The sequence below is a fragment of the Aulonocara stuartgranti genome (genome assembly GCF_965226115.1).
Source record: "Aulonocara stuartgranti genome assembly, chromosome: 17".
In the NCBI taxonomy this organism is placed as follows: domain Eukaryota; kingdom Metazoa; phylum Chordata; class Actinopteri; order Cichliformes; family Cichlidae; genus Aulonocara; species Aulonocara stuartgranti.
In genome coordinates, this window is record NC_138953.1 from 25,645,132 (window position 1) to 25,666,738 (window position 21,607).

The following is a 21,607-nucleotide window of genomic DNA, read 5'->3' on the forward strand; positions in this document are numbered from 1 at the left end:
ACATGTGACCCTGACAGAAAAAGAAAGCCAGAGTTAAAGGTTTATGTTTCATGTAAGTCCTCTAAGCGTATGATTCACTTAAAAAAAGTAGCAGTTTTCTTATTTTATGGATACATTATGATTAAATTTAAATGATTAAATTTAAATGAATATGTCGCCTGAAACAAGTGTGAAAGCAGCAATTTGTATTGGTAATTTACTATCAGCATCCTCAGTGGCTGAAAAAGTGAGTCAAATATAAAGTACCAAACATAGCAGTCACTTAAATGGTCACTTGAAGCAAACTCCAAAAGTGAGTGAAGCCCCATAGACTCCCACATTTAAGCAACTCATTCATTTAAATGTTACATGTGGTTGCTTAAATGGTGCATTGCTTGTAAAAAGGCTAATTTGATACTGGTATGCCAACACATGTGGGTGTAGCCAATTTCTGTCTGCTTGTCTTTACTTCAGCTGACAGGAGTGGCATCCGATGTGGTCTTCTGCTGCTGCATCCCATTCAAAGCTCCATGTGTTGTGTCTTCAGAGACCTTGTTTGTAATTAGTTGGGTTTTTTTGGGGTTACTGTTGCAGTCTGGCCATCCTCCTCAGATCTGTAACATCAACAACTTATTATCCCAAAGAGCAATACAACTCACTGGATAGTTTCTCTTTATGGGCCATCCTTTGTAGGCCCTAGAAATAGCTGTGTAGTAAAAATCTCAGCAGATCAGCAGTTTCTAATCAACTGTCTTCACCGCTGTGATACTGAACTTCATGTTTTCTTGACCACGTTTACCTTCTGAAATGTACTGAGTCCCTGTCATGTGATTGCCTCATCAAATATTCATATATAGCAAGTGTTTGTATATAGCTTGCTAAAAGGCTTTTAGCATTAGCTGGAGCTTAGTGACCTGCTCTCTTAATTTGTGGAAAACCAAATTGATGAGAGCCTTGATGCTGAAATTGAGGCTTCAAAAATTGGACTTTATAAGCTATGGTAAATGAGTGATATGAGTGATGTGAGTCTTAAAAGACATAATAAATTCCTCTGTTTCTTCTCTCTTTGTCAGCACAAATGAACGGTGGAGTAAAATACTCGGTAATAATAAAACTATGTGACACAACAAGCATCTTGATGCGATTTGTGTAAACACAAGTGTTTAATCTGTGTATTATTGTAAAAATAAAAATAAAAAATCAATTCCTACATTACAAGTTTTTACCTAAATTTAGGCTATAGATGAGGACACATCTATCTTGGGCAGATGCACCAAGGATTCTAAAAGTTTCTTACTAACTAATCCATATTTTTGCGCCTGGCCTATTGCTTTCCAATTTCAGCATTTTTTTTTAACACAGCAACACTCTAAAGACTTTCGAAACAAGCCTTCAGTTGCTAGGCGAAAGGTGTTAAAACTCTAAGTCTAAATGCTTGCGATCGAGCGGCATGAAAATTTTAGCCCTCACCTTTTCACTTTTCATATCACCCTGAAAGAAGCTGCTTGGTCCAAGTGAAAGCAGATTTCAAGACTTGAGACTTGACTTGAGCGAGACTTGCATCAGAAAAAAAAATCTGTTATAGTCTTGAAATTGAGAGCTATGAGGCTCCCTGAAGACCTTACGTGAAAGCTGCCAATTTTAGGATGATAAAAATCTGTGAAAATAAATAAAACATGGAGAGGTAGCTCTTGTAGGTATGTGCACTACGTATCTAACAGATGTGTTGTCATGTTTCAGTTTAATTTATGAAACATACTACCAAATTTTTTATTCAAAACGGCTTTACAATGATGGCAACTGGTCAGAATTAAATCAGCTGTTAAAAATATAGCAGTAAAGTTTGAAAGCTATAAAAACCAAACTATTTAACAGAATGACGAAGGACGGTAGGGTAAATTGAAATTGATTTAAATTTAAAGCTATTAAATTGATGCTGCAGAATGACAACCCAACTTTGAAAGGAAAATGTTCAAAGACTGTGAGTTTAATGATTTTTATTCAGAGACTGAAGTAATATTTAACTCTGACTCCTTTATTCATTCTTGATGTAAAGAACTCTGGTGAAAAGGCTTTGGGGCATATTTTAGTCACTAAGGTTATTTTTCCACCTATTTTTAATTCATAATGTTGAGCCTCACCATAGTAACTAATGGTTCTTGAATGTGCATAAAGACGATTAAAGTTTTAATTGTGCATTATAATCACATTGCCAATGACTGAATAGCACCTTGACAGCAGTCCCTGTCACTAAAATGGGTTATCTAATAATTATGACCTGGAGAGATGCTTTCATTTCGAGCTAAGAGGCATTTTAATCTAGCACAGAAAGTGCCTGTGCCAGGTACTCAATCAATAACTCAAGCCTGGAAAAAAAGCCTTATAATGTGATATATAAGGCCATTCCTCTTTGCGGGGACTTTAGCGAGTATAGAGGCAGTCTGACATCAGTATTGTACACAGGGCATTGTGGACAGAACTAATGGGAGACTTTATTGATTGTGTGTGCTGTAATCTGTCAATCCAGACTTGTCCAGCTGTGGCAGGGTGCCGGGTTTGCTCTATAGGGTCATCTGCAGCCATCTGCTCTTCGAAACACACTCACTGTATTCACATCTTTTTACCACAACCCCTTCCAAAAGGATATATTGCTACAAATGAGAGCTGAAATTGATTTAACTGGAAATACGAGAGGAAGAGAGGAAAAGATAGAAATCAAGTGACTACATATCAGCTGTCAGACACTGTAGCTCTAAAGGCAATTCTCAGATTTAAACCTAATTCAAGTTGACCATTAAAAGTCACTGTTTATTCTATCTAGATTAGACTGCAAAATTGTACACTTTGCTGATTTGTTGGTCAGGTGATGATTTATTTTCAGCCATCCATTTAGCCATTTGTTGCTTCTTATGTGGCAGTCAAAGCAGAGATACCCAGATCTCCCTTTGCCTGTGCACCTCCCTCCTTCAGCTCTTCCTGGGTTACACCAAGGCCTTCCCAGCCACCCAAGATATGCAATCTCTCCAGCATGGTCTAAGTTTTCTCCAGGGTCTCCTCCAAATACCCAAAGTACCTCACCCAGGATGGATCCCAAACTACTGTCTGACTACTGACTACTGCTTTTGATGTGGAGTAGCCACCTCACACTGAGTCCCTCCTGAATTGCTGAGCTCCTCACTCTGTCTCCAAAGGAGAACCCGACCACACGCTGGAGGAAACTCACTTCCATCCCTCGTATTCATGGTGTATTTCTGGTCACTACCCAGCGCTTGTGAAAACACCTAAGGGTAGAAATGTAGATTGAGTGGTGAACTCATTAGATTTGTTTTCACACTGAAGTTTCTCTTGAGCTCTCTTTACTGCATAGACAATATGCAAAGACCAGTGAACAAGACACCCTTTACCCAGGGACGTAATTTCCAGGGGGTTATGAGCCCCCCAATAATCAGACCCAACCAAATAACCCCCAAATAAAATTATGATTTATCTTGCATAAATCGGCTGTTGATTTTCTTTACTCATTTCCGTTATTACCAGCAAAATAGTTGCATGTTTAATCATCTGGGAATTTACCCAGATTTATTTATTTATTTATTTAGATAGAGATCTTGACCCCCCCCCCCCCAATGTTCAGCACAAAGTTACGCTGATGCCCTTACCTCTTGACAGTGCCAAGAAACTCTGTTAATACAAATTCTTAATAGGATTGGTAATTTTATGTTTGGGAATGAATGGATTAGCCTATTAGTCAAGTTACCTGTAACACATAATCAATTACTAATTACTGACTAAAAAATTTCATTCACTATATTACTGATAACATTAGGCTCCTCACTCTGGTGTTCTAGAACAAAAACAAACAAAATTGATCTATTGATTGAATTTAAATGTGTTAAGTGTAGTCTTAAATTGTAAATTTCCCATTTTTCTGTAGAGTGTATATAAAAGATCACCTACTGGTTAGTGAAGTCCTGTTGCTGCGCTCTAGCTGAATGTTTCCACCGTCACCATCTTGGTGTTTTAAAAATGGATGTGACAAAGGAAGCGTGGATTTGACTGACTGATACAGTAATGACTTGTTAATTACGCCCTTAATGGGCACCATAATTTACAAAATGAGCTTCATGTTTTAGTCAATAACATGTGACACTAGACATTGAGACCAAAATCTTGTCAGGAAAGTGTTAACTGAGGTCATAAATTAAAGGACCCTAAAGGGTCATTTTCCCATACACTTCTGCACAACAAGACTGGCTCCCCACTGTCTTTGATTTTTCCATTACTTACTGCTAGTACTATTGCAAGTTTATGATTAAATATTTGAAAAGCTGATGACATTAAATAGAAGGATTCGCTTTCACGTTCAGTGCTTTCAACACCATGACAGGTCCAGCATTACTGCACTTTCTGCACCAAATCTGTCAACTTTCCAGTTCTTTCCTCCCCCATTTTTGAACAATTCCCTCTGTGAATGGCCACTTTATTATATTTGTTGGTTTTGTGTATTCCAGTGATAACAGAGCAATGCTGTCAGGGATAATTTGCCCCTGGCAGGGTCTCAGAAATCAAGCTGGTCCTGTGTGATGGGCCAGACTAAGTGCGATTCAGAAGTTCTCTACGATGGATACAGATGACTACATTTTGCCTGTAACCATAGATGGGGTTTGCCAGGGCCCCACCCTAGAGTCAGGCTTGGAGGAGGGGCTCATTGACGAGTGCCTGGTGGCTGGACCCACTCAAATCAGCCGCACTGGCAAGACCTCCTGTAGATGACCCAGCACTCTTAGGATGGGCCATAGAGGTCTGGTGCAATGTGGCTCAAGCAATTTGTTAAAACGTTCTAGTTGATAGTAAACAATGATGGTAAACCCCGCAGATGTTGCATCTGTTAAGAATCTCCACAATATCCCTGCTGGGAGCTAGTCAGACTACACTTAACACAACTTCACTAACCTGATAAATAAACACATCTAATAATGTACATTTTCTGAATTAGCACGTTAGCTTCTTTTTGGCCTTTCCCCCGCTAATATGTGGTAAAATAAAGAATTACTCCTATCTGAGCCAGCTTTTTGAGTCAGGATTATGCCGATATCTGATGCAAACACTGCATCAGCACAAGCCTCATTATGAGTACACTATCTGGATGCTGATCATGCTTTTCCACGTGAGCGCAGAATATCAAATACAAGAAGTATATTATGTGAACAAGTCTATGTCAGGCACAGCACTGCTACTTTTTAATGTTTTATATGCAAACTGCAACTTGATTAAATATAATAATTCAAAAAAATACTTAGTTGTCAACAGAGTTAAACCTTAAAAGTTGTATCCGGTTTAGTGTAAAGTTTAGACTTAGCAATTATCATTTAAAAGTCAGGCAACCACAATCCTAGCATAAGTAAAATAAAATAAAATGAACACACTGGAAAATTCCACATAAACAACAGTCAAGTGATTAAAGGTACTATTGTTTCAGAAAATATGTTATTTACCTGAAACAAAAGTTTTTTGTTTATTTGGAAACACTGGCCTATATAAAGCACTCAGAGACAAACCCAGAGCCCTACTGGTGTTTGCCAATATTCTATTGATTGCTTATGACTGACTTTTCCATAGATGAACACGATGTTTTATGTAACTGTGTGGTTTGATGGGACTGCTGTTCTCAGCTTGCTCACTCTGTGGGCTCAACAGAGTCACACGCAGACGTATTTTATTGTAGCGTTAGCTCGCTCCTCCTGAATATCTGCCTCTCTGTTGGCATTTGTATCAGCGTCTCATTTCTCTTGCTTATACATATCTGTCCGTCTCTTTTTCCTCACAGCTTTTTCTCCTGGTCCCCATAGATCTCCCAAACACTTTGGCTCTTAACTGCTCTCTCCCCCTATCTCTTTCTCCCACACACTCATCCACCATCTTACGTCTTCTCTCTGGTGTCTCCATAAGTGCCAGGCCGTAGCGTCCCTGGAGTGACCTTGGGGGGTAATGAGCTCCTGATCACGAGTCAGGAATCCCGGCATTCAACACCCAACCCATCACCCTCCCCTCACCCCATGTAACAGACACACAAAAAAAGAAAAAAGTCTACACTGCTATCGAATGCTCAGCCCACAAAGACAAATAGTATTGGAGAGGCAGGGCAGCAGGGCAGAGGTGCAGATGAAAAGAGCCTGGAGAAACTATTGCTTTAAGCTCTGAAATACAACTACCAGACCTCCAAAACAAAGTAAGTGGATTCCTTTTCGGGGTCTACACTTATTGATATGTAGCTTTTGGGGGGTGATACAATGTTGAACTGATTAACAGAGCAGTAACTTGACGTTATCATTTGTATGCTTTTTGGTCTTTCTGCTCACTCTGTATGTTTGGGATGGGATTTATATGGATTCAAGGACTGCTAGTATCCATCCAGCTTGTTTTCATATGGCTTTAAAACTTGGAATAAGTAAAGTTTTTGTAAAGTTGCAAAAAAAAAAAAACTCAGCAAAAGTTTCTGCTCCAAGCACAACACTTTTGCAATTGTGCATTTTTCTGATATTTTGCCTTTTGGTAAAAAAAACCAAAAAAAAAACCCCCAAACAAACAATAAAAAAAACAAACTTCTGTAGACATGGTCCTAATTGATTCTTTGTTGTTCTTCCCATTTTAAGCAGATTTTGTCTTGAGGCTGTTGATAGGAGATAATAAACATATGAAAATATAAAAGACTATTAAGCTTAAAATGCTGAGAATTATAACAGCAGATGGAAAAGTGGCTTGTAGACATACTGTGTAAACAATTGGAAAGACCCAGTAATCCAACAGCCATGGGCTACAGACTTTGCTGTTAAATCATTAACAGGCCCTCTTTCTCAGTGATTATACTTCAAACATCCATATGTTTTGTTTATTACTGCTATCAGCCAAATATGTGTTGGCCCAAATTAAGTCTGCCTGTGCGTGGGCACTGATTGAAGTGGGCTACTTTTTCCCAGGATGTCGTAATTTGGGTCAGGCCTGACTGGAATGACAAACCCAGAGCTGCTGTATTGTATCAGCACTAAGTGATCCAGAAGACCTTCTGCTTGCGTTGCCATGGCTTTCTTCAGCTCCGGTATAGCAACCCGAGTCAGACCAAACAGTGTTCCTCTCTGTCTTATGGGCATTCCTACTGTGGACAAAAGCTTTCTCTGGCTCATTCTTGCTCGAAATGAGGTGTCCGCTTCATTTCTTCAGAATCAACACATGGTGTGGTCCTAATGAAAGAGCAGGGGGAGATTAAACATGAAGTGGAGATGAGCTTGAGAAACCTGCTTTGGTCTGTAGGAAGTCAGAACACAATGTGGATTAAGCTGGATGATAGCCAGCAGGGGCAAACTCATAAAACTGCTTCATTTCTAAAAGAGTCCTGGCATTTTTTCTCCAAGATGGCCACTTGGAGGCCTTTAAGAGACATTTCACACATTCTGCCCTTTTTTCTTTTTTAAACGTTTGACCCCCAGACTTCACCACATGATGTCACCTATATGTCAATGTGTTTAAGCACAAAGCCAGTTCATTTCTTTCAGTATCCTTACAAATGCTTTGACGAGAAAGTTTTCCGTGAAGGAGCTGGAGCAATAAGGCATAGAATTACTCTGTTAGGGCCAGAGAAGTTCGCTCCAGGGGGGAGGGAACACTGTGAATGGAGCCAGTTCTCGTCTATAGGGCGCAAGTAAATGAGTGAGAGAGAGATGGAGAAAGAGGCTAGGGGGGTAAGGACATACACAAAGATCCTCACATTGAGTGACTGGTTTATTTTTGTGGGGTATGCACTGACCCCTAACATGTGGGATGTACAGAATGAGACTTGATGGGGTCCAGGGGCCCTACGGAGAAAGGGAGGAAAAGAAAGAAAGGGACTAGAAGAAAAGAGGAAAGGAAGGATGCCAGTAGAGAGGCCTGTCAAGGAACTGTCCTAACCATCAATCTCTAAAGACAATAGGCTAGAAGTAAAATCTGCAGTAAAGCAGAGCTGGAAAAAGCAATCATGTGACCCTTAAATGATTATTCTGGTGCCCACCTCTTGGAAGTAAATAAATCTGGTTAAAAAATCCTTCGTGTTTTAAAAAGTTAAACACGAACTATTAAATATTTCCAAAGGTTTGGTTATTACAAGTGGCAACAAAATAAATAAAAGCAGCAGAACTGAGGCATATTTGATTCACACTGCCTTATATGGGTAGCACTCTAGAACCACTGGACCCTACAGTTGACGCAAAGCAACCCATTACTCTGTTAAATTCTCCCTGCCCCTGTAGCAGGGATGAGATATTATCAACTTAGCCTCAAGATTAATTTTTTACCTCATCCTGTACTTTGGGTTCTCAGGCAAAAGTATTGGTTTGCTCACTATCAATCTTGCTGCTGACCACTCATTCTTTAATCCTTGATAGTTGCAATTTAGTGCATTTAAACATTTAAATATTTGATAAACTGACTGTTGGGGCTCTGTGTGCGGGCAGGCAGAGGTGAGGATCCAAATGCAGGACTCGTGGAGACTGAATTGTAACTGAAAACCAGAGCTTTATTGCTGGTGATGAACAAAACATTAACTGAACAATGAACGCTGAGAACGGAAACAAACAGGCACAATCTGAGGGTACAACACGTCACTGACACAACACGGGGCTAAAATACACTGAAGAAGTCATCAAGGAATTAGAGACAGAAGGGGAACACAGCTGGGAGGAATTAGACCTAACGAGACAGGGGGAGCGAAGCTAGAAACACTGACATAAGACATAACCCTTCAAAATAAAACAGGAAACAATTCACAAAGACACAGACTAAGAAACATGGACTTTACACAGAGGGAACACACGGGCAGAGAAGACTAAGCACAGAACTAAACCTAAACTAAACATGAGGGCATAAGAACAAAACCTAAGAACTAAACCCTAAACCAGAATAAACTGAAATGTAGATTTATAATAATTAAAACAGGATAACTAAAGAATCAGACATAAATCAGAATACAGAAGAATACCAAAAACATAAGAAACTGAAAATGCTGGGTCAAAGTGACACTGAGTAGAGAGCTCTTGCTATCACATTTCCTGAGTTTGTTGGTTGTTATAGCTTTTTTTCTGCAGTTGTGGCAATACAAAGTTACTGCAAAGAGCCCACCTTTTTGGTCTGTCGGGTTAATAATCAAGAGTGGAAATGCTGATGTTCTCACAGAGATGTCAAGCCAGCACCTCTTTCAATATAGGGAAGGGTGAGACAATCAAAGCTGTGTACAAAACCTCTAGGTTTGTAGGGGGGTTGGTCCCTGTTGTCTAAGGAAGCTCAATGAAAGCGCTATGAATGCTTTTTGTGGAAGAATTCAATTACACAAGCCAGTGTTTGTGTTTGTCCATAGTATAGAGGCATATTATGAATTTCTTGGTTTCTTTTTGATCACAAGCAAGTTTTATCATCTGATTTAAAAAGGTAAAACTTTCCATCTTGCTATTTGTACAGATTTTGAAGTTTTTCAGTGAACCTTTGTGGCCAGCCTCTTTCTCTGGCATGCTGTTGGTTTGATCTAGTATTTGATCCTCTGAGAGCTAATGAAAACCTGAGGCTTTCCACTATAATCAGTTGGCTCATTAGTGTTCCACTCAGTCACAGAGCCACCCACGCACACTTACACACATGCACAAATACAATCTCTCCCCAGGCCCCTCAGTCAATGACTAAAGGAAAATAGGGCAAAGGTCATATGGCTGGGTGTGAAATTCTGTACTTGCTGAGGAAGTAAACATGCAGCTGTGATGTAAGACTTAATTGGATGCATTTGTGCAGCTGTGCTAGCATTGCTGGTATTGTTTTTACCTTGTGAGCCATGTATTTATCCTCATAGCAAATCATGGCATGCACTGTCATAAAACACAATACAAATGTAATTTGAAGTGCTTTGGAAGGTGTTTTTTCACTTCCCTGACTGTCTGACAACAAATTGTGTAACCCAGCTTTGTCACAATCTTGTGAAGTCCTAAGCCAAATAGCACTCTTAGTTATGTTTGGTTGGCGGGAAAAACCAAAGCTCTGGGAGAAAATGCAAATTCACAGCCTTCACACCAATTCACACCTTGCTAGGGAATAAACCCCAAATCTGGTACTTACAACTGTAAGAATGTTTTTACGTGTGTGGCTGCTGCAGGTAAAGACAAGGAGCTCCAGAATTCAAGCTCGAGAAACGACGACTACCGGGAGTGCGCTGTACTGTCAGACAATAACATAGCCTAGCATCATTTCCCTCTGATTTTCTGTGCCCAACCAGATTGTTAGAGTGCCCCTACTCCAAGGCAACTTGGGTTCAACGTAAACATGAAACAGCCACTTCCCCGCTGTTTTAAAACCCCTGGTTTGCATTAGCCTCTGAAAGGGTCCAAAAATACAAACAAAACACACAACACCAACAAAATAATAAAAATAAAAGGAAGAAATTCTTCTCAGAGCGCTAAAAAAATGAGGATAGAACTGTATGAAACCCTCTTTTAAAGGCCAAGGGTCTCCAGATTACATGAATTCACTCTCCCCTCTAGAATTATTAACACTGTATCACAAACATAACACAATTTACAATGTTCACAAGGAAATAGTCCCAGTTTCTACTAGTCAGACCCCCCAAAATGGCCTTTGAATATGAAACCATATACAGTCTCTTCTTTGAAGGTGTAACTGTAGTGAGAAGGAGATAACTGCGGGGTTAAGCTGACCAGAGGTACAGGAGCTGGAGTGAGGAATCAAGTCTTGGGTTCAAAAAAGCAAAGAAAATAGAAACCATGCCTTTGTGTCTAGGTGAAAGTGCGCGGGAAAAATACTGGGCTATGAGAAGGCAGCGCTTTCACATACAGCTGAACGAAGGCGGATGAACAACCAGGATGTCATCTGGATGGCAGGGTAACCCGTTCACCGCTGACTCACTTTGTTCTCGCCGTCGAGTCTGAAGAATGTGCTCAAACTCAGACCAGCAATGGGCAACATTAAGTGAAGTCGCTAAAGCCCTCCAAGAGACATGTTAGCTTCCAGCGAGGCAGCTAGCCAGAAAAGCACAGCTAAGCTTGGGTCTCACTCCAACTCCCCATCACCACGCTGTCTCCTTCCACGATGGCCTGCAGCACCAAACGTTGTGGCTACACAAGCCAAGCTTCCCGCATGGAGCGAAACTCCATCTAAACTTGCTGCAGTCGCAACTTCTTTTTTGACTGACCTCTCGGATCTCCTTTTTTGTCTCAGTCAAACCGTGAGACGTGGGAGACAGCTACTTCTCGGCGCCACACAAACACACACACCAGAGCGTGTACGTGGGTTCTCTATCTTTTTTGGGGTTTTCTTGCCTTACTCAGACAAGCCCCTTGAGGCACTATAAGGTGGCCCCTGACAATTTACATACATGTGCCCTTACATGTGTTTTGACCCAACTGTAATTCATAAAACAATGCAAAAGTAAGAAACTAAACTATATCTTCATTTTAGCAATTAAGTAATGACTCAAACAGGTTAAATATTTCAAGCAGTGTGCAAGATTGAAACCTTGAACAGATGTACTATATGTTTAGCAAATGTCATGTAGGGAATACAGTTCCTGAGGGTGCTCCCTCACTCAAGGTTTTTGTGTGTACAGGCCTTAGAGTGTGAAGCACAGGGGAATGGGTAGTGTTTGTATTCCTCTAATAAACTGAAGGATGATCTTGTCTCTCAGCACGAAGGGAAAGCTTGAAACTCAGGATTTTACAATAAACAGCAATACTTTAGTTGTAGTTACCACAAAGCTAATGTCAAAAGCACATTTATAACATCTAGATAATAGCACCAGTTTAGTAGTAATTCCTTGGAGACTGTGTCATTTTTTAATAATTAAAATCTGGTTATTCTGCAAATCTTTCTCTGTTGATAATAGGTACGGCAGAAATAAAAGTAAGCCGCATCACTAACTTTCTCTCCAGTACAGAACCTTGCTTAATGGCTCACAAAACCCTAAGGGGGCTATTAAATAACATAGAGCCAATACGTTGGCAAAGTTCCACCTAAATGCTATAATGTAAAGGCTCAATCAATGGAATCTCATTTTATTTAGAATGATTTTTTAGCTGCTTTGAAGCCAGAAGTAGATTTGCCAAGAGAGTTATTAGCGATATTATAATCGCTCCTATAGTGAGAATTTGATCCTTGCAAGCCATAAACTATGAAAGGGTATAAAATGAAGAAAACAAAAATCTGATATGGATGGGAGCAGGTTGCTCTTATGCGCAGGGATGCAGGAATTTGTTGTTCAACATCATGTGACCAGTGATGTTGAATGGAAAGTTAAATTGATTGTGAGCATCACTGTGGAACACCGTCTGCCACTTAGTTTCTCTATCCCAGTCGCACTGCTAATTGGATTGCTAATGGCAATGATGCACAGAGGTTAGACTCTTCTCTGATTAGAATGGTTTGCATTGTTTATTGTGAAATCTAACCAGTGCTGTGATCACATGAAAGGGAGCCAGTTTTGTAAAATATATAATTCTCTTGAACTGACTCAATAAAATTATGTGTTCTTTTTTATGTGGATTTTTTTATTAGGCCAAATAGTGGTTACTTGGCTGCTTGAAGGGCAAAATTGTCAATACTTAACATAAAAATAATTTTAAACTGTTTATATAGTCTTCTCATGCCAAAGGGGGTTTCTAATCCTTGGCTAAATCTCAGCAGGTTTTAATCAGGCCCAGTGGAGAGTTTCTGCAGCTCTGGGATGTCTTTGTATTCTTACCTCAGGGTGCCACATTCTAGAGAAAGTATGTTTTGGAAAGTTAAATGCCTGTGATGGAAGGGGAGGGGATTAGATAGGCCCATGGTTACAAACACTGAGGATGGCTTTATGTCCACCTACCAATAAGTGATTAGATAGCAGGATCAGTAGGGGTGGAGGTGTTGTTACTTGCTCTATGTTAGTTTCTTACATCGTTGTTAATTTGAACAGAATTAAGCATCTTGAATACTTTTCTCAGGAGTTTCTTTCCACAAAGAGGCAATGGGAGATGGAGGAGTGAGAGGAAAGAGTAGAGTGGGATGGAATCTGGAGAAATCGAGAGAGGCGAGAGAATCATTAGTCATATCCATTAGTATTCCATCCACAGCTTGTGCTGTGAGACAGCCGGTCTGTCCAAACAAACAACCGGCAGAGGGGGGATGCCTCATTATAACTTCCCCCCTTTCTTCTCACCCGGAGTTCACATTCCATCTGACCATAAACACTAGGCCAGGGCTGTGACCTTGCCCTCTTTCTCCACTGGAGTTTAGAGATGTTAGTGGGGCTAGTAAAGCAACAATTCACATGCTGTTCAGTACATGATGATGACAGTACAGTACAAGGCTGCATCCTGTAAGAAGAAAGCAAAAACACAGTCTGAATTCCTGTTCTTTACCTCTTGGAGCAATTTAGCATAGCGGCCTCTACAGCCTGATGCATTTATGGAAAGGATATCTTGAGACGTCTACTCCTTTCACCTATCTTTCCCAGTACTGTATCTAGACTTCACAGGTCCCAAAGGGAGCCCTGACTCTCAAGGGGCATGTAAACCTCTTGTGCTTGATGTACAGGGGCACTGAGAGGATATTTGCAGAAGACAGAATTGCTGCAAATACCTGCAAACAAAAAAATCAAATACAATACCTACGTAAAACATTCAGAGCCATATGGCAGGGGAATATAATTACCCAACAGATGGCATTTTTGTTTTTAACCCATTTGTGTCCACACTGGAATTTCATATAGAACTTGAGTCAGCCACAAATCCATTTAAATAGGTATAAAAATATTCATGGAAATCCCCCCAGTTATTCAGTGTAAAAACAATTAACAAACAAACTTAAGTAAGTCGAGTGGGAGAACATCCCTATTTTGCAGTGGATCATCATTATACATTAACTAAGAGTTGACCACTGTTTCTTCACTTTACAGAAACAAAAATGAAAGAGCAAATGTTCTTTTAACAACTTTTCTCATGAAATAACTCAAAAGGGGTGAGGGGAGAGGCAACCCGACTTATGCATACATATAAAACATAGACAACAGTAGCCCTCAATGGAACTGTAAATGTGAAGATTTAAAAATTAAAAGCTCTCACCAGTCCACAAATACTCTGAAAGCATCGATGGGATGCTGGAACAAGATGAATGCCAGCTCTGCAACAGCATAATCTAAATCATCAGCTGCAAATATCCCTGTTCCAGACATCACTGGACACATTTGGAGGTCTGACATCGGAGCTGTTTTGGCAGTGTGAGGGAATGTACATAATTTTGGTACATAATTCTAGTTGTTGCTGGTAATTGTATGTTTACCAGTGAATCATTAATCATCAATCACTTATCAAGAACTGTAGCAATTATCACGATTACAAAATTTAAAAAAATTATTTAAAAAAACATTTTAGAGGAGTGACATTAATTTTTAAAATTTCTACAACAGGGTATGTCAGTGTTACCAGTTCAGTCACCATGAACAGTGATTTAATTTTTTTTTTTGAGAATAAGGTATATCTCACTCAGAACACCTCTTCTCTTGTGCTTGGCAGCAAGATTGATGGTGGCCAAGTGCAGCAAACCAGACTATAAATAAAAATAAACCTGCACGTTAGAGATCCAGAGATGTTTATAAAGAAGCACCTGGCTTTAGGGTTAATTCTCCCCCTTTCTCTCTGTGTTTGTGTGTACTCATAAACCTATCTCAGTGAGGACCAGCATGCATTTATTGCCAATGAAATGAGGACATTTTTGAAAATAGAGGACCTAACTTTTCCAATTTGCTTAAAAAAAAAAGCAGTTTGAGGGTTACGATGTGGTTTAACAGTCAAAGTTGGAATTGCGACATGGAGTTGTATATCAGACGCTTAATGCTCTTTCATTCAATGCTAATTCATTTTTTTATATATTAAGCTATAAAGCTTTGGTTTAATGTAAATCTGATATGTGTACATGTTATATTGAATGTGAACTTCTTTTGTTATTAGACTTGCATTTTAAATTTGCCTTGAACAATGGATATCCACTAACTGAGCTTCATACTTGATTGAGATTTTTAAAGTAAAGATTGTTAAACAAATCCACAGAATTGAGCTTAGTTGTCACTGGACCCTAGCTGGCCACTTGTGCATAATCAAGAAACATGTAGAGTTGTACTGCAGAGCCCGAGAACTTGACCCTAAGAATTACATTACAGCACCCTATTTTGCAAGTCAATTTCTGAACCTCTGGCATTTGCCATTTGTACTTTGAAAAGTTCAGTTATGTACCCGAGTGACCTTTAAACATAATCATCAGAGAATATGGAGAAAATTAGACTACTGCCTTAATTTGAAAGGCCAATTTTCCATACACTGCAGTTATCGCTCATGCTTGGCTTGGGGATGCTACAGGCAACCAAACAGAGGAGCAAGTCACTGCCATGACAAGGACATGAACCTTCACTGGCTACAAACAACCTAACAGCCACACTAGCGGGAATTCAACCGGGTGTGTCTGCAGCGTGAATGAACCCCCCACCTCAACCCCGAACTCCATATTTGCATTCCTTAATTACTTAAAGTCATTACTTAAAATGCCTCTGAAAACAGTGATGTTTAATCTGCCATTGCAAACCAAAATGAATTAGTATACATTCGTTTTGTTCTTTTGTATGAAATTACACTTTTGGTGACTTTTTTTATATACAAAGATAAGAGAATTAGATGAAAATTTGCTGGTGCATGAAATTCTCATTTAACTTTCCCGTTTCTACATTTATTTATTTGATAATGTTGTGTTTCTCAAAAAATAGAAATAAATAAACTAACTACTTGCCAAATATTTCTATTTTTATTATAGAAACTTGTCATTTATGTATTATTTCGCTGTATAAGCTCTGCAGAGACAACAACCTCTTACTGAATAATCTGCATGTCAGTTTTGGCCACTCGTTTTAGACAGGGTCAAACCACCTCGACTGCAATGGCTTACTTAGCAGATGTTAAAGAAAAAGAGTCCTAGCAGTAGTCCCACCACACTCCATTCATACACAAGGACTTGCTGTCTTTTCTGACTGCTGCAATGCTTGGTGGCAAGTTGAAAGGTTATGTTTAATGCTCTGGGCTGTGACTGAAGGCAAGAGCCGCTCTCTCCCACCATGCAAACTCCTCTGACTCCCCTGCTCACCTCTTAACCCTACACCCATCCCACAGCCAAACAGAGCCTGTGTCACAGAAGGGCTGCTGGTATTTGCACAGCAGCTCTGAGTTGTGTTTTCACTTTGAATAGGAATGATTGGATCTGTCCATGCAGCAAAATGGGCTCCCTTATTTATTTGTAAATTGTGTCACATATAGCATTGCTGCATTTATGGTTTGGTAAATAAAGCTGTAGCAAATACTATTTTGTGCAGATGAATGTAGACAATGACACTGGTGGGCACACAGAAAATCTGGCGCATTGCATTCCTGATGGATGGAAATAGCTTACTGCAGAAGCGGGTTGATGGTGAATAGGATGGATCTGTGAGCTGAACTTTAGTAAACACTGCATTGTATGTGTGAGCAAAAAGACTAAATGACTTTGGCAGGAAAATGGATAGCATTTTTAAAGGAGTAGAAATTGTATACATTTTCATTCCTTATTATCATAAAGTCCATGCCATTACTATGACTATAGATGTATGAACTTTCTTTAATATATGTGGACTATTAGTACACTGGGTTGGATAGTGTTGTAAACAACACTAAGACAGTAAATGACCTGAATTGAATGCTTTTCTTTTCAAGAATATTCTGTCACATAGAAACCTGTTTAGTTAAAGACTTTGTGATGAACTTTAGTGACATTCAGTTGGCTGAACCATCAATGGAGTGGTACACAAACAAGCTCCCACCGATTTTATTGTGGAATATATTAGGCGGTGTGGATGCTGCGTATTGAATTCCTATCATCCTCTCCAGCTAACGTCAGAGTACCTCAGGCGGTGGATATCTGTGATGCTGCACGTGCCCCCCTTGATGCCTATCCCAAGTGGTGGCATTTAACCTGTAAACATGATTATTTCTGCTGCCATTTTAATATGATGGTCTTTGGGAACTAACTCGCTTTGCGTGCAAGTACAACTGACCATTCAAGGAAGTGTCGTTTTTGATACGTCCGTGTTAACTTCATTTTGCATCCCTTTATGCTGCTACTTGACATTCAAAAATAGTCCTAGTTCTAAGACTAGGGCTAGCTGTTCATCAACATGCAGCTCACAGAAAATCTAAACAGCAGGTTACTGAACGTAGTGCCTCATGTGTCACTGTTATGCTCATCACTTATTTGGCTTTGAATTACTATTTATTGTATTTATTATATTTACACATAGAAGTTTACGTTATTTACATGGTTATTAGGGTTGGTGATGGGTCTTTTAAGTACCTATTTGAAAAACTGGGGTTTCATCCATCTGGTATCAGAGATGTTTTAAAGTGTGTGCGTGTGTGTGCATACGTCCGTGCATGCCTGTGTGTGTGTGTTTAAATTTAGATTAGTAATTTTATTTTAATTCATGTATTTCTTTATTTAAAACAAGACTGTTCTGCTTATGTCAGACTAATGACAAGGCTTCAGAAACTCTGAAGAATGGATTTCCTTTTTCTCCTAGAAACTTAGCTTTGGGAAACAATGTTTGATCAAAGAAGTGCTACACATTAGCCAGCAACCCCCGTCCACCACCACCACCATTACCAACTTGATCGCTTTGTGCCAAATGGCCCAAAAGACAATGCAATCAAAGTGAAGGATTTGCTTTGGCCAAAAGTCATGTCCTTGACAGATCAGGGATGTCCAATCTGTGTCCATCGTGCATTCTCAGTAAATAACATTACCTCTGCTTCATCGATGGCTGGAAATAAGACTGTCACTGGGTTCTACGTGTGATTCGTTTCAGGTCATGTGGAGCCTGGCGGCATAGGAACTGGATGACACTATCATTACAAACTGGAGTGAACAAGATAAAACGGCTCTATTTCTTTGCTGCATGTTTCTACAAAATCTTTGGGTTCTTTTCATGGTGAAAGAAACAGACAAGTTTTATAATATGGCAACCACAAAAACATGACACTGAATGCACAGAACTGCTGTTGAATTATGTAGTCTCTTCCATCACATTTATATCTCCTGCCACACTTAACTTTCATCATTCATTCTTGCAATAAAAGCAAGACAAGATGAAAGAAAATTAATATGAAATGCCTTCTTAAAAGTTTATAAATTAGCACAGAAATGTCTTACTGTAGCAGCAAGCCAAATGCAAAGCACTGTATACTGATCGTTTTCAAAGCCAAATAAGCGGTGAACATACCAGTGACACGAGGCAGAACTTTAAAAGTTCACTTTGTTTTCAGCCTCAGAAAAGATAAACGGACTGTTTACGTCAAGTAACTTCTTGTTGAAGTGTTCTGTGTACTGCATACAGATAGTCCTTATCAGGAGTTGTTTTTGAATGCCAAGTGGCAGCATATAGGGATGAAAAATGAAGTCAGTATGGACGTATCAAAATACTACTACAGTTCCTTGAATGTTCACTTCAGCTTGCACGAAATCGAGTTCATCCCCAAAGGCTTGTATTAAAATGCCAGCAGAAATAAACATGTTTACAGGTTGGCACTATAAAAGTTACTGTTATTTAAGATTAATTAGCAGATATCGTTATCTCTGTATAGCTGCAGCTTGATAACTCACACTTACGTCCAAATACAGTAATTTCTTGGTCCTAAGTTGGTAGTTGCTATAATGCTTCTGCTGAGACTTCAAAAACCAATGGGTGACATATCTTCTGTCAGTCTTACACACATAAACTAAATACTTAAGTATTTTCACCGGCTTGTCCCCAACTTTCTGGTTAGTTTGAAAGAGACGGTGTGAATCAAAACAGTCTTTATAATCTTGGTTTCTATATGTTAATGTGAGAAAATGTTTGTATAGTCTTTCCCTGTTTCAGATATTTATGTCCATTATACACAAACAATACAGAGATAATTTTAAGATTATTGTTATAACTAAATGTTTGTGATGTACTCATTGATATAAACATGACTTGCAGGGAGTATTTATTTATTTACGCCAGTGAGAAAACAAAGATTAGGTAAAGTTTTCATATGTAAGAATCTCCTTGCTTTGACAGCACATTTTCTCAAAGACCGGAGGGGAGTTTGACATGTTTGAGAGCTTCTTGCAGATGGCGGGTATTTCATGCTTGTTTCACTGAATAAATTTTGATGGGCTGCTGTGGTCCAGACATCTTTTAACTGTCCCGACAAGCCTTTGTTCTTTTCCTGTTTTCATGTCTGATCCCCAACAGCCCACAGGGGAAGCTCTGTCGGCTGTGCGCTGCAAACCTTTCTGTTTGATCAACTTCTAACATATTTGAACAATTTAGGCAGGGATGAGGGCAGGTAATTCAAAGCCTGCCATAAGAGTGTTATGGGGAGATGAGAAGACACACGGGTTCACAAAGAGCAGCGAAGATCTGTTTTCTCGTTTCTGCGCCGCTGCATGCTCCAAAACTACCCATCAACGTGGAGGATATTCTTAAATGAACCCCTAATACGGCTGACATCTTCCATCTACAAAAAAATGATCCTATCTCCCTCAAAAAGCATCTCTACCCTTCCCTTGCTTTTCTTCAGGCAATAACTTATTTTACCCAGAAGAGGCCAGTGTGTAGTTGATGAGGTCATCCACTCAATATGAGAAATACTGTACACACACAAAAAAGGTTTTTAAACACCTTCACATGGAGGTCAAAGTAAAGAGACAGAGCCGTGGATATAATTTAGTCCAGAAGCACAGTGAGGAAATCAATGGAACACCGAGCAGCAGGAAACAAAGATGCACATACTGTCTGATGGTGAGTTAAGGTAAATGATAAGGCCATCCCCACCATTGTTTGAGTCAGAAACAGAGTGAGCTGGAGAACAAAAGCGCTGTTCAGTATTGCCATGAAAGGGCATTGATAGTGGGTGTCATTAAATACAGTTACTGCAAGAGAGGTCAGACCCATTATAGATAGATCATGAGAGCCCTCTACTGACAGTTAAATCAAAAGAGACCAGTATCACCATCACAGCAGAATCTCCAGTTTTTTCCCCCTCCTGTGCATTAAGAAGGAAAATAGACTTTATTGAATATGCATGATTATTTTCTGTGGCTGAACCATCTGAAATTAGTTATGTTCTTCTCATCATGTGGAGAACTCAGAAATTACGATCATCATTTAGCTCTAAAAATCCTAATTCAAACGCCCACCTGCTGTTCGGAGAGAAATGTTGTAAAGATTTAGTGATCTGAAGGGAGGCGTGAAAGAGATAAAGATAACAGTGGGAATATGCTAAAAATTTTAATAGCCAAGAGAAGTGACCCCTGATTGATGCTGGAGCCTTTAAGACGGAAGTGTAATTTTGCAAGGGCTTTTTACAGATGTGCTGCGTTGTAAACAATTATATTTTTCTAACTCTATGAGATAAAATCTTACATAATATATTTTCTGTTGCACCAAATGTGACAGATTTTGCAATTAGATTGTAGTGAAATCATATCTCTGTTGCAGAGGTACTCATTAGAGTAAGTGAGGCATTTAGACATTTAAATCAGTTTAACGCAATTGTTCATTACTTTTTCAACACATTTGAATCCCATATAAACTCGGAGAGGAGAGTAAAGTTGAGTCAAGGTTTATCTCAACTCCAACTGTCCATCTTTCAGCTTCGGTCCAGCCACAAGGGGTATTTGAGTAAGGAAAAATTTTTAAAACTAACAAACAAACAAACATTAAGAACACACTGCAGGGAGAAACAAATCCCCCACCAAAGCAGCAGAGGAACACCGTTATTCAACGCTGCGCCTTAAAATCTCCTGGGAGCAACCTGTTACTGAATATTAACCAAGCAAATATTCTAAACTTGAGATGAGATCAGGCAGACTGTTTGCATGCATGTGGGCTAATTAACAGTGAAATCTCCATTGTATGGAGGGTCAAAGGGTCACTGATAGATTGTCTTTGGAAGAAAGTGGTTGAAAATAACAACTGATTGGCTTCTGCTAAAGCATACAGGTTAGTGGTTAAAAGACCTAAACTTACTTGCTTGCAGTCATCCCTAAAATTGGACAGATATTGAAGTAATGGTGCGACGTAAAGGGCTGTAGAGACCGACTACTACTGTTATTTTAAAAATCAATAGGCTATTTTTTTATGCACCACTTGTGGGGGTTTGGCTGGTTGTGGATGTGTGACGTACATCTCGTAGATGTTGGACTGCAACTATTCCTGGCCCGCTGCTGCTGTGTGATCAGAGGTGAGACTCAACCTGGGGGGAAATTTACAAAAGTATGCCTTTGTGAGGCTTTCGTAATGTGCAGTCAGGCTTTCTTCCATTGCCACACAGAAAGGGAATCATCGGGGCTTCAGGAAAACAAAGAAACCATATTGTATCTTTGTTGTTCACCTGCACTTTTAATATCTATTTCAAGAAGGCAAAAGGAATACACATAAAACGCTGCTGATTCACACTATGTGGGCTCAATGAGAGTACCATTTCAACTGCGGGCGGTTTATCCTTCAAGCTCGGGCCCTCTACCA

The 21,607-nt window shown here is 39.5% G+C and overlaps 1 protein-coding gene across 1 annotated transcript in view; it reads left to right on the forward strand.

The window, feature by feature from the left end:
* The first annotated feature begins 6,075 nt into the window (after positions 1-6,075).
* The window catches only part of ptn (pleiotrophin), a 54,404-nt gene continuing 38,872 nt past the window's right edge, over positions 6,076-21,607 (forward strand). The window contains exon 1 of the mRNA XM_082510759.1: positions 6,076-6,208. The gene's annotated coding sequence lies outside the window, so the exon portion shown is untranslated. The remainder of the gene's footprint in view (positions 6,209-21,607) is intronic.